We start from the raw sequence: 15,176 nt of genomic DNA on the forward strand, positions 1-15,176 counted from the left end.
TATGTTTCTTAGGTTTTCTAGTTAATTCAGTAATACAAATGCTTATTATTTGTTAGATGCTAGATAGTACTGTTGCTTCTCGTTTGGTTATTCATTCATCATTTTATTTAAATGAGGATTTTATTTAAGAGTATTGCATATTTTTGCTAAACTATCTCACTTTATACAATATGAGGAAGAGGTTTGTTTATATTCTATGATTTAATAAACTCATCTGGATCTTTATTCAGTTTTAGAACTTAAGGTAACAAACTGAGGCATAGGCTAATTATAAAAAACCAAGATTATCTGGCCATAGATGGAAATTGGTGCGATTGTACATAGGGGAAATAAAGTGTTTGCATGTCAAAGACGTAAGTGCTTAGTTCCCAATAACCTGAGAGCCTGTATAAATTGATATAACCTAAGAAGCCCATAGCATTTCAATAGCTGCATGGAATGCCCTGGTGGTGGAGTCTCCCAATTGTTCCAAAATTATTGTTTCATAAAGAAATCAGAAAACTACTCTCATTTTACAGGAAAAAAAAGATGGAATGAAGATATTTGAAAAGACTGGGCAAATGGACATTTCAAGAAAAAGAAAAGTATTTTCTCAGCTCCTAAGCAAAACTTTTAGTATTTCTTCTATATCTGGAAGTTTAGAGTGAGTGAGATATTCTGGTCAAAATTTATGATGAAGAAGACTAAGCAATGTGAAAAGTATGAAAGGGAAGAAGATAGAGCTTTAAGTTACCACCTCATGAGCTTCTGTATTAGAAGGAGGAGGCATGCTGTCCTGGGAGGTAGGGTTCCTGAACAGACTTACCTGAAGTTTAAGCACTATTAAATAATCCTACTACTAATAGCTTGGCAAATTGGAAATTCGAGGTTTCAGAAAAAGAGAGCTATCTGCCAGTGTTATACCATACCATTCAATGAATGCTAACTAACTCATTTTTCATGATCATTAAAATTCCTACTAGGGGCTGGGCGCAGTGGCTCATTCATGTAATCCTAGTACTTTGGGAGGCTGAGGTGGGCGGATCACAAGGTCAGGAGATGGAGACCATCCTGGCCAACATGGTGAAACCCCACCTCTACTAAAATACAAAAATTAGTCAGGTGTGGTGGCGTGTGCCTGTAATCTCAGCTATTCGAGAGGCTGAGGCAGGAGAATCTTTTTAACTCCAGGGGCAGAGGTTGCAGTGAGCCAAGATAGGTTCACTGCACTCCAACCTCAGACAGAGGGAGACTCCATCTCAGGAAAAAAAAAAATTTTCTACTAGGTCAACAATAAATGTACTTACAAAATATGGTATAATATGGAAACAGATTAGTCCCTGTTTATATGCCCAGATTTAATACACATATGAAATAAAATGAGAATTTTTATGAAAATATTAATTTGTATTTTTTACAGTGCAATAATTGGCAAAAAAATGAATATCTATATAACACTGCCTTTAGGAGCTTCACAAAATGAGACACCAAATGAGACAGTTTCACTAAAGAATTCCTCAATAGAACAAATTTTTTTTTCCATTAGTCAAAATCAGAAACGGGTTCCTAGTTCAGAACTAGTTCAAGACTTTATCCCTGTTCATCAGGGATAAAATTTCAGTTATACGCAATAATTAGTCCTAGAAATCTGCTGTACAACATTGCCCCTGCAGTTAACAATATAGTATTGTACATATAAAAATTCGTTGAGATGATAGATCTCATATTAACTGCTCTTACAACCACCACCACTACAACAATAATAACAAAAAGACCTTATCCAATATCTAAGCTTCAGGGATTCCTAATTTTATGTCTACTAAATATACATGTCTTTCCATTTTCAGAGCTATTGTTTTATTTCAGCAATGCATCAGACTTCACCCAGACAATTTCAGGCACCAACTATCTACTCTTTTTTCCTCAATATATATTTCAGTTCTGTCAATACTGCTAATCCTGGCAATAATCATTCAAAAGCAGAATTCTTACAATTCCATTCATGATCACAAACTTTCAATAAGTCTATATTTCATAAAAAATTAAATCAAGTTCGATCGTGTGGAATTGTAGAATGTGTTACAATGATATTCAAATCTTTCTTCTAACCTTATCTGACACATGGCTCCAACATAGCTTATTCTCTAATACATTCAATATCTTCCAATATCTCTTTCCTTTCTCTATGTTTCACTTCTCCATCTTTACTTATAGATCACTTGCACATCCTAAGATGCCTTAAAATCATTGTTGATTTCCTTCAAGATGCCTTTCTCCCAAAGACAAGTGATAGCTTCATGATTTGAATATGTGTTTCACTTTTTTCTAACTACTTGTCATTTTCTTAGATTTATAACTAGTTGTGTTTTTATCTTACCTTCCTCTCTAGAGTATATTCTTAAAGCAAGTTGGTGTCTTATCCTAAGCCCATGCAGAACATACCATCTTGCATAATTTTAAGAAATTTTAAAAATTGAATGACTAAGTGCCAATTTGACCCAGAAAATGACTAGAATATGGAAACAGGATACCCAGAGGTTGACAAAAATGTGACTCACTATTTTCATATCCTAGTAAGTATATATATTATTTACTATTATTAGTAAAATAGTCCCATAATTTTTTAGAACTATTAAATGTTGTGATTAAACACAGGTTTAAAATCTAACATTCTATGATAGAAGGTACTAAATGACTACTTATTAAAAGCCTATAATTTGGACTCACACTTTCTGCATTGAATAATATTTTCTGCATTTAAAATTTAACTACAAAACCAGAAAAATCAAAATATTGAAGATATAACACTAAATAAAACACAGAAGCACCCTTTGCTCATGGAGATTACATTCTAATGAAGAATACAGGAAATAAACGATAATTTCAGAGCATAAGTGCTACAAAGTAGAAGTTAGAAAACTACATATAAAATGAACTGAAAGGGCAAATATATATGCTTGCTTTGTTGTAGTTTATTTTAATTAATTTTTTTCAGAATAATTAGTACATGTTAATAATATTTTACCTAATGCCTATATGATTTATAGCTGAAAAAGATAGTTGTGCCTACATGTTGATGAAAATTTGATAGTCAAATTGGAATAACGGGTACAAATACAATTGTAGTATGCCATTCAGTTGAGTGACTGCAAAGTTAAAAATTATCTCCTTAAAATCATGGAATGTGAGTTTGGAGAGCACAGTGAAACAACACACTAAAGGCCATTCATGTAATATTCTGGAGGCCCATACAACTCATTATACTTCATGCGTCGTTAGTGAAAACTTGGCAATATCCTGCATGCTTTCTAATATAGTGGAATAAAAACTGTGGGGAAGGAAATGATTCAAGAGATCATTAGTGAACACCTCCAACTTCAGTCAAGTTTCAATTCTAGTTCTTCAGGGGAAAAGTATTATTATAAGCCAATATGGGCTTGGAAATAAGGTAATATTAGTTAATAAACCATAATATATATATTTAAAACCAATTGTAAATCTTGCCTTTGGTTTAAGATTTCTTCAGAAGAAAATTTCAAAATAAATATTTATTGAAAAAGTGTAACCACAAACAGTGGTTTTTCCTTCTACTAAATTTAATGATATTACTGTATAAAACAACATAATAGTAATTTACCCCCAAACATTTTAAGCAATTTAAATTTAAAATGAAGGATAAAATGTCACTCAATAAAACCAATAAAGATGACAGCAACTCACAATCCAGATCTGATTTTCAACAGAGTGACCATTTCATTGCAAAGATATTGTATTCTCAAGGGAAATAGATTGGTTTTAAAACATATAAAACGATTTTAATTTGAGTGATATGTCAAAGAAAAATTCAAACAGAAATTTAACTTTAAATCACGACCACTATATTCGTGTATTATTTTCATAAAACATGCCATTACCATGAACAAACACTGAAAATACAGCGCATTGAGAGAAACACAAACCAGATTTTAGACAGCTCTGTTATAGTTCTAATTATCATTTGGCAGTACTCTAAAATTTAATATAAGTAACACACACACACACACACACACACACGTTATATATAACCTTCAACCGCATCTCATCTCTTGCCCAACATTGCCTTCTAAAAATAGTTGACAGCAAAACTTTATTGAGCTGCTCCTAATCAATTTGAAACTTTTATCTCCTGTTCTTATTTTTCATATCCAGTGATATATTTTTAGTGAAACTTTATAGCTTATTGTTTCTCAATTCTGTGTTTTTCTGACCTTCATATTTCTTAAATTGACCCTTTTATATAAGATGTATAGACACTGAACTAAATAGCAGCTTTCAAGCGACATCATCATTGGTGATCAAGATATTTAAAAGGAAAGCACATTCAAGAAATTCTCAGTGCTAAACTTTACATGTAGCAAATGCCTTTTAGGCACCCCAGGCTGTGTTCATTGCGTCAAGATCTTAAAATGTGTTTTCTAGGATTTTTATGTTGGTTTCACTGTTGCCCCTTAGGTTATGGATACAACTTATCCTAACAAATTAGACAATAATAACACAGCTTTATGAAGATTAATTGACATAATTTTTCATAATCTGCAGATAGTCAACTTATCCATTTATTCAATATTCATCCATTCCAATTTTAATCACTCAGCTATTATTTTTCATATAGATATTTGCATATTGCCTATTTATGTGCTTGCCAATGTAGAAGAAACTACATGTTTCCATCCTCTAAGTGTTTGCTCTGCCTTGGCAATCCAGTTCTACAAAACTGTCTTCTTATTACATGCCTACTATACCTCTCCTATCTGCTCATGTATTTTTCCAAGGCTCTTCCAATTGACTTCTTTATTCTTCAAACAATGAAGTATTTTTTTCTTATTGCTGAGCTCATCCTGCATAAAATATTCTTTATTTGATAAGGAAGGCTTCTTTCATCTTTCCAATTATGTTATAAACCCATGGAGGACCTATCTCTTTCTTTTTTACATCTTGAACAGTACTACAGAACAGCAGTGGCATGACAGGCTGAATAATGGCTCCCTAAGACGTCACCATCTGTGCATGTTACCCTATGTGTCAAAAATAATATTGCAGATATGATTAAGTTAAAGATTTTGAGATGAGGAGATTGTTCTGGATTATTTGCAGGGACCATAAATATAATCACAAAGAGCAAAATTATGAGAGGTAGGTAGATTTGACGACAGTAGAGAAATCAATGTGATCACAGAAACAGAGAATGGAGTGATGTAACCAGGAGTCAAGGGATGCTGGAACCCCCTAAAAGTAGAAGAGTCAAGGAGCAGATTCTCCCTTGAAGTCTCCAGGAAAAAAAAAAATGGCCTTGTTCTAAACCCCATACAATTTATTTTAAATTTCTAGCCTCCAGAACTGAAAGATACTAAATTTGTGTTATTGTAAGCCTCTAAATTTGTGATAATTTGTTACAGTGGCAACAGTAAACAAATGCAGCTGTGTATATCAAAGCCATTTAATGGTTACTCAATCAGTCTTTGGACTTTGTCTATAAGAGGGACTTTTAGTAACTACTCTTCTATGACTCTGGAAATAATAAATTATTCACCATCTACCATTTAATTTGAAATAAAAGGAATATGGCCTACTTAGTTAAAAGACATAACAATATACTTTATATTAAAAAGGATATTTTTTCTTATATTATTTTCCAATTGTTGTCCTGATTGATATTTAATTTGTCAATAACCTCAGTTTATGATGTATTTATTACTAAAAGCCAGTGCTTAATATTATGTATATGAAAAAGGAGGATAATAGTTTACATTTTACTATTTGCAGTCCATTCTGCATTCTTTAATGTTTACTTTTCTTTCCTATTTTACAAGGAGGCACAGATTAACACAGGACTTTTCTACCTATAAAAATCATTTTCTTCGAATGATGACCTTAGTTCATATCTTAGCAAATATATATTTTATTTGAAAACTAGAACAATTTGCATGTGAACAATCTTTTAATAAGACCATAAGAGATGAATGACTAAATCTAAATAACATAAATAAAATAGTTTTAGGAAAACAGACATCCCAAATGTCACTTTATTATCTTGATAGTCATATATAGGCATATACGGAAAGAAAATTCATCACATGTGACAGGTCTTCTCACTAGTTTGATAACTGTGTGCCTCACTGAACTGTTTATATAAAATAAAGGTTCTTAAGATATGTTTTATTCAGAATCTATTATGGACTGAATTGCATCCCCCCAGATTTATGTGTTGAAGCTCTAATATCCATTACCTCATAATATGACTATATTTGGAGATTGGGTCTAAAAGCTAATTAAGAAGAGAGATGATTAAATTAAAATTAGGCCCTCAGAATGCACCCTAATCCAATGTGTCTCCTTTTCTTATAAGCAAAGGGACAGAGGCAGTAGGACAGTGGCTATCTTCATGTCAGGGAAGGAGGTTTCGAAGTAAATCAACCCTGTTGTCACCTTGATCTTTTGGACTTTCAGCTTCTAGAACTATGAGGAAATAAATCTTCACTGTTTAAGATACCCAGTTTGTGGTTCTTTATTATGGCAGACTGAGCAGACTAACACTTGATCTCAAAATATTTTATGTGAAAATCCAGCAGTGATAGATTTCATTAATATACATGTATTTTCTTCTTAATTATCTAAGTAGTCACAGTTTATGGGTCCAAAATATCAGCAGATTTTAATTATTAATATTTATGAAAAGTGTTTCAGATGCTTATATGCTTATATTTTTATAAGTCACAAATGTACACTGAAATAGTAGAAACACCATTCACCTTTAGCCAGTCTTAAATGATAACTACGCAAAAGTTGGCCGAATATGACTACATGGTATCATGTGAAAAGATGTACAAGAAATTTTTAGTTACTCATGGGGGAAAAAAAAGTATGCACTGAAATTTAGAGGTAACTTTTTCCAGTTGGGGACTGTGGTAATCAGAATTCTAAATTTTCCACAACCCCTCAACATTTCTGTGTAAAAGCTTTGAATAATCCTCAAGACAGTAAACATGGTGAATTTTACTCCCATGATTAAGTTATGTGGCCCTGGTTGCAGAAATGTAAAAGAGAGATTTGAAAGAGGAAACAAATTTGATATGCCATGTGTGATTTGAAGTTCAAGAAAGCCATGTGGAAAAAAACCTGAGAGTGGCCTTTAGGAGCTCTCTAGAAGCAAAACACTAGGTATCTCATTATAACTGCAAGGAAACAACCCTTTAGCTAGACTAAGATAGGCAGAAAGAAAACTCAAATAAAATTTCAGCTATAAAGAAGTCATTATAACTGATACCATAGAAATACAAAGAATCATAAGATAATATTGTTAACAATCACATGCCAAAAATTGTGTAACTTAGAAGAAATGGATAAATTCCTTGACATATACATAGTACCAAAATTGAATCATGAAGAAAGAGAAAATCTGAACAGTTCAATAATGAGTAAGGAGATGGTATTAGTAATAAAATGTCTCTCATATGAGAAAATTCCAGAACCTGATGACTTAACTCTTCCAAAAAACTGAAAAGGAAGGAATACCTGCAAACCTACTTTATAAGGCCATAATTACCATAATATCAAAACCAGACAAAGATATAGCAAAAATAAAATGATTCAGTATCCCTGCTGAATATAAAGGTAAAAATTCTCAACAAAATGCTAGAAAACAGAACTAAACAGCACATTAAAAAGATTATTTACCACGATCAAGTGAGATTCATCCCAGGGATGCAAAGAAGGCTCAACATACCCAAATCAAAAATCATGACAAATCATATTAAGAGAATTAAGAACAAAAAATAATATGATCAGGTCAACAGATACAGGAGAAGCATTTGACAAAATTCAACATCCTTTCATGATAAAAACTCAACAAACTATATTTAGAAGTAATGTATATCAACATAATAAAGACCATGTATGGCAAAACCACAGCTAACATTCATGGTAAATAGGAAAAAAAAATGGAACGCTCTCATCTAAAATCTAGAACAAGACAAGGATGCTCACTCTTACCATTTCTATTCAACATAGTTTTGGAAGTCTTAGCCAAAGCATTTAAGCAAGAGAAAGAAATAAAAGGCATACAAACAGGAAAGGAAGAAGTTAATTACTGCTGTTTGCAGATGATTTCATCTTACATTTATATGACTCAAAAAAAACACAGAAAAAAATCATTAGAACTAATAAATTCAATAAAGATGTAAAATACAAAATTAACATGCAAAAATCTGTGGTGTTTCTATGTATTAACAGTAAACTATCAGTAGCTACAAAAAAAATTAGGAATAAAATTAACCAAGCTGGTGAAAGAACTCTACACTGAAACTATAAAACATTTATGAAAAAAACTGAAAAAGACACAAATAAATAAAATAGCCATCCATGTGAATGGAGTAGAAGAACTAATATTGTTAAAATGCTTATGTTCCCCAAAGCCATCTACAGAGTTAATGCAATTTCTATCAAAATAGCAGCGACATTTTTCACAAAAAATAGCAAAAAACAATCCTAAAACTTATATGAAACAACAAAAGCCACTGAATTGCCAAAGCAATCTTGAAAAAAGAGAACAACGCTAGTGGCATCACATTACATGACTTCAAAACATCCTATAAAGTTATAGTACATTAAATTAGACAAAACATTAAAAATATTATTCACCATGATCTAGTGAGATTCTCCCAGGGATGCAAGGATGTCTGAAAACAGCGTGGTAGTGATCTAAAAAGACACAGGGGCCGATGAAACAGAATAGAAATCCCATGAATAAATTCATGTTTACACAGCCAATTATTATCTCCAAAAGGTTCCAAAAAACACAATGAGGAAAGAATAGTCTCTTCAATAAATGGTTCTGGGAAAATTGAATCTCCATATGCAGAAGAATAAAGTTAGACCCTTATCAGACATCATATGTAAAATCAACCCAAAATGAATTTGAAATTTAAATATATGACCTGAAACTACAAAACTACTAGAAGAAATTATAGGTGGAATGCTCCATGACATTGGTATGGGCAATAATTTTTTGGATCTGACCTTAAAAGCACAGAAAACAAAAAAAAAATAGAAAAATAAAATTACATCAAGCAAAAATCTTTAGCACAGCAAAGAAAACAATCAAGGGTTTAGAGAATACAGAATGAGAGAAAATATCTGCAAAATATATATCAGATAAGTGAATATCCTAAATATATTAGAATTTTGATGACCCAATACAAGAAAAACAAATAATTAAAAATGGATAAAAGACCTCAGTGGACATTTCTAAAATAAAGCTATACAGATGGCCAACAGATATATGAGAAATGCTCAACATACCTAATCATCAAGGAAATGCAAGTTGAAACCATGATGAGGTATCACCTCATTATTGTTAGAATGGTTGTTATCAAAAACATAAAAAATAAGTATTAGGAAAGGATGTGGAGAAAAGAGACATTTTCACACTGTTGATAGAAATGTAAATTAGTACAGCCGCTAAGGAAAGCAGTATAGAAGTTCCTCAAAAAATTAAAACTGGAATTACCACGTGATCTAGCAATACCACGAATGGGTATAAATCCAAAGGATATAAAATCAGTATGTAGAGAAACATCTACACTCCAGTTAGTACTGTTATTTCAGCAGTACTAACAATAGCCAAGATTTAGAATCAATTTATGTTTCCACCAGCAGATGAATGGATAAAGTAAATGTGGTAACACATGGAATACGAGTCAGCCACAAAAAGAAGGAAACTCGGTCATTTGTAACAACATGGATGAAACTGGAAGAAAAGTTAAATACACCAGACACAGAAAAAGAAATATCACAAGACCTCACTTATGTGTAGAATCTAAAAAAGTTGATCTCATAGAAACAGATAATAGAATGGTGTTTATCAGAGGATGCAGAAGTTGTACCAGACAGGACCCTGGGGGAGAAGTTGGTCAAAGGTACAAAATTGCAGTTAGATAGAAGAAATAAATTCAAGAGATATGTTATACAGCATAATGACTATAGCATATGAAGACACACTGAAGAATGCAAACGTTAACTGTTTTCACCACAAAAATAATAATTATAGGCTGGGCGCTGTGGCTCACGCCTGTAATCCCAGCACTTTGGGAGGCCAAGGCAGGTGGATCACGAGGTCAAGAGATCGAGACCATCCTGGTCAACATGGTGAAACCCCGTCTCTACTAAAAATACAAAAAAAAAAATTAGCTGGGCATGGTGGCACACGCCTGTAGTCCCAGCTACTCGGGAGGCTGAGGCAGGAGAATTGCCTGAATCCAGGAGGCGGAGGTTGCAGTGAGCTGAGATTGCGCCATTGCACTCCAGCCTGGGTAACAAGAGTGAAACTCCATCTCAAAAAATAATGATAATAATAATAACATGAGGTAATGTATATGTTAACTAGATTTTATCATTCTACAATGTATATGTCCCATAAGCCATCTTTTCTGCATATTAAATACACAAAATTTTATCTCTTTTAAATAAATATATTTGAAAAACAAGGGACACTTGTGAAATAAATTAAGAAAAAAATTGTTGGAGAAAAGAAACTTTGAACAATGTGGTAAATGTGCATGAAAGATTTTTCCTCCTACTTAGAACTGCAGAGATATGCAAAACTCAATCGGAGCCGTATTTACATTTGAAAGATCTTATTTCTGGCAATTTCCAGTACATACAAAATTATTCAATACTAATTAGGAACAGAAATTAGAAAGGCAGTTTACAGACAGACCCTAATTCTGGATTATTATAACAAAAATTTTATTGTTAAGGAGAAATTTCCAAGATAAAGCATGTACAATACACAGAGAGCGTTTTCTTTGTATCAACAAAGGAGAGCTAAGCTTACAGTACAGGTTAGTGATGAGAGAAAATAAAGAAAACTGATCAAAATAGGTTAAGGGATTCACCAGATAAGAAAGATGAAAACTGATCATCAAACCACTTAAAACTATTTACGATCTCTAAATTGTCATTTTAGTAGATTTTGCATGGCTGATTTCAGAGTCTAGGTTTTATCTAGTCCTCTTTAAGAGCCTTATCCACAGTAGATAACTAGCTATATGGCCTTAGCTAAATTGCTTTACCTATGTGTGCTTCAGTTTCTTCATCTGTAAAATATTACTCAGTATACTGGGACAAAAGCTGGCTCCCAAGGTGTGGTGAGGGTTTGGTAAGCTAATATTTGTAAAGCACTTAGAACAGCATCTGGCACAGCATAAGCATTACATAAGCATGTGCTGTCATAATCTTTAAAACACTGGGAAAAAGAATCCTTTCATTAATGCATGAATACATTAACAAATGTATCAACTAGTGTTTTGATTATCAATTAGGGGTCCGGCACCATGTAAGATTCTGAGTATGAAGCACTGCCAGGTATAGTCCATGTAGTCAAGGAGTTTCAGTCTAATGTGGGTTAGACAGACAACAAAGGAATGCCGATATCATGTGAGAGCACAGCATCATATATAAAATGGAAATAGTGAAAATGTCTACTAAAATTGACATGAAGTTTCAATATAATTCCTAAAAATACTTTAGAGCAGTAATTAGCACAGAGTAAGGACATAATAGAAGTTAGCTCTTACTCTTGTGATGTAGTCTTCTTTTCATGCTTATTTTTTGACTAGCTCATGAGATCCCTCCAGAAAAAAAAATCTTAATGAACATTTAACATTTTTGAACAGTAAATGCTTGATATTCTTAATTCTAAATATATGAAAATGAATAATACAAAGTTCTTGCTCTCAAGAGACAAACTTACATACTTTAAGTTACAAGATAATATGGTAAACACAGTTACAGTGATATAAGCAACAAATTCTAGAAATGTAGAGATGGGGCAACTCTCCCTGAGGAGACAAGAGGTTTCAAAGGATTTATTACCTCATCTGGCTCTTAAAATGAAGGAAGGGTTTTTATAGCTAATGAGTGGTATTGAATGAACCATGTAATGAAAGAATATGATTAATCTAGATGTTTTAGGAAAGATATAGAAAGAAAAAATAATAAACAGGAGGGCAGGAATGTGGGTTAGCCCCACATGGGGTCCAAGCTCTGAGATAAGTTGTACTTCAAGGTAAAAAATTTAGATTGGTACAGAGAGCAATGTGAAGCATTGGAGCAATGTCCTTGACCTTGCTTGCTTGTTGCATCCCCTTTTTGCTTAAGCTTCGTGGGTTATAATCTTCATACAGTAAGCTTTGTTTTAAAGAAGAGAACTCTGAAGGATCATGTGTTTGAGTGTTGTATAGGCTGATGCCGGGAACTGATTTTAATCTTCAGTATTGTGCTTTAGAAACACTATGTGCTCTATAAACATTTTTGGAGCTAGATTAAAAGCATGAGCTTAATCTGAAACAGTTTCTTACTGAACTCACATAAAAATCACTTGTGTTAGAACAGTCCAGACGAATATGTTTAAACTTGTGTCCTAACAAGAGAGTCAGTCCTCTTATCCCACAACTTGAGTGTTCTAAAGAAGGTGACTCTCAAACCTTTACTCTCACAAGGATTGACTTGTGAAAAACTGGAAGGGAATTTTCTCCATGGCAAATGAGCACCTCCCATCAGAAATTTCGCTTATTGAAGGTATTAATGGTTAAAAATATTTTGATCTATTTTTGTTAATTTTAATATCATAGAAAAAAGAAATTGAGTATCCAATTGTTGAAGCTGCAAGAGTTAGGATATATTGTAATAAGTTTCCATTTATATTTTGGAACCCAATAGTGCCATTGATCCTCCAACAATCATCAAACTAGAAAAATAGCAGACTGGAAAATTAAGATTCTAGAGTTTAAAAGTGGAGTTTTTCTCTTCTTTACAACTAAACTAAGAATTTTTCTTAAAATATGTTCTCAATCATCTATAAGTGAGTTTATTATCCAGTCTTGTGTGATCACACTGTATTTGTAATCTATTATTTGGCCAATATGGGTCTGAATTTTGCAATGGGTGTGCCTTGGTGTAGAGTAATTAAATTATGATTAAGTTAATTTAGATGACTGTCTCCTAGTGTTTATGTCCAATTTTGAAAGCATTAACAGTATTAGTCATAGCAGGTGTTAGGCACACCAAATTGCCTGATGGGGTTTTCTATTAATATAGAAAAATTGAAAACTAATTTAGTAAAATTATTTCCCAGCAAAATACATAAATCAAGTCATAATATCTCCAAATAGAGACTACTTTTGCACCACATATATCTTTTTTTCCCTAGAGTTATATGTTTCAGGTACCATTGCATATTCCTATTTTCTATGATCTAAATTACCTTAGACTAAATTCCAATCTTTAAGGCACTGAGCTCATTCATGCACATATTAGGGATGGGTAGAAGAGAAGCAAAAGTCCAGCTCCTGAAACTTTCTGTTTAATTAGAAAGTATCTCATTGTCTATTTTCTAAATTAATGGTTTCTCATTTTTTTACCATTGTCTGTAAAGTACAGAGGCAAAACATACTTTTTCTTTACACATAATTCATACCCAACTGGGAGATTTTATAATTGCCACAAGAGGTGTTTCTCTCTGCCCAATAAGCCATGATAATTTAAAAACATTTTTAAAAGATATAGGGAGTATATATTTATGTATTCACACAGCTTATTATTTTTTAAGTTTGTTAGCATTTAGGAATGGAATATCCTAATAAAAATGTGCTTTTCATTAATATTATCCTCTAACTTTCCAATGCCATTGTGTCTAATCATATCCATTTAGAGCTGCAGATTTCATTACATTTAATTTTCACCTGCCTCCAATGAAATGAAATAGAGTCATTCATTGTCTCTTTTTTCCTCTGGCCAGGAAAAACACTATTTTATACTGTGATTTGTAATTCATGTCCTCAAGTGACCAGATATGCAAGCTCAACAATATTTTTAAAATATATACTTTATGCTTACATGAGAATAAACTGTGAATAAAATCAGGGAAATAAAGGTCATTTTTCAACTCTAAAGTAAACAAAACTGGAGTTTATGTCACATTCTCCAAATGATAATAGACTGATGTCCGATCATTAGTCTTCTCAGGGTTACTTTGAAGATTTTTGTAGGAAAGAAATAACATGTTTCTCTGGGCTTAAGAAATTTTTTAAATTTATGTTCAGCTATTTCCTTGATGACCACATTTAATTGTTCTGTATTAATAGAGCTTTTCGGCAGATTTTTCAGGTCTTGGTATTTTGTTTACATACAAGTGAGAAATGGAAGAGTTTTCATTTAAATATATATATATATATATAATGGCAACTTGACTTTTAGCACAGGCTTTTCAGAATAATACAACCAACAGTACGTTTAAACGTGAAAGAAAAATTATTAATTTACTTACAATGAGTACCACATAAAGAATGTCTTTATTCTAATTAAATTGATGCCATAAGATGAATAGTTCCTAAAAAACTGAAATTATCCTAACACAACCTTATCTCATATCTTCACAAATGGATACTACTATTTACATAAAATAGTTCAATTAAAATCCTGCATTTATCAGCTCTGCTTTAAAATCTCTCAAATTTGGAGTGGCTTCTCAAGAATCCAACAAGAAAAAAAGATGATCTATATTTTATCTACAGAGTATTTATTTTTTATTTGTTTGTTTGTTTGGTTGGTTTTTTAGCTCAAAATTAGGTAGTATCACCTAGCAGGCACAAGGTACCTCGAAATAAACTCTTTTCATCATCTTCAAAAGCAATCGCAGAGAATCAGGTCACATTTAGGACATGCTTGATGGCCCAGAAATTTTCAGGCAAAACAGCTTTGTCCTGAGTTTTGATGAGGATCTCGCCCTAGTGGAAATCGTGTAGGCTGTTACATTATCAGAGAAACAGGTGCGCCAGACACTTTAATTCCCTTCCAGTTCCCACTATGGAAAAAGGAGAGGAAGTAGAAGGCTAAACGGGCACACAGAAGCAGAACTGATTAGTAATAATGTCTCACTTTTTCCTCATGACAGAATTACTAATTCCACTGCTGTTTCCTAGTATATTTGGAGTTCTATAACAGGTTTTTACCGTCTTTTATGCTACAGTGAACTTATCTCTTTCTCTCTTAAAATATCTACTTTAAAAAATGTGTTGTAGTTTTAAGAAATAATGCACAGTTATGTTTGTATAATGTGCTAGCACTGCCTTGTTAATGTTCCTCACATGCCTCATTCAGTT

The sequence above is a fragment of the Callithrix jacchus genome, chromosome 9, assembly GCF_049354715.1.
Source record: "Callithrix jacchus isolate 240 chromosome 9, calJac240_pri, whole genome shotgun sequence".
Lineage (NCBI taxonomy): Eukaryota > Metazoa > Chordata > Mammalia > Primates > Cebidae > Callithrix > Callithrix jacchus.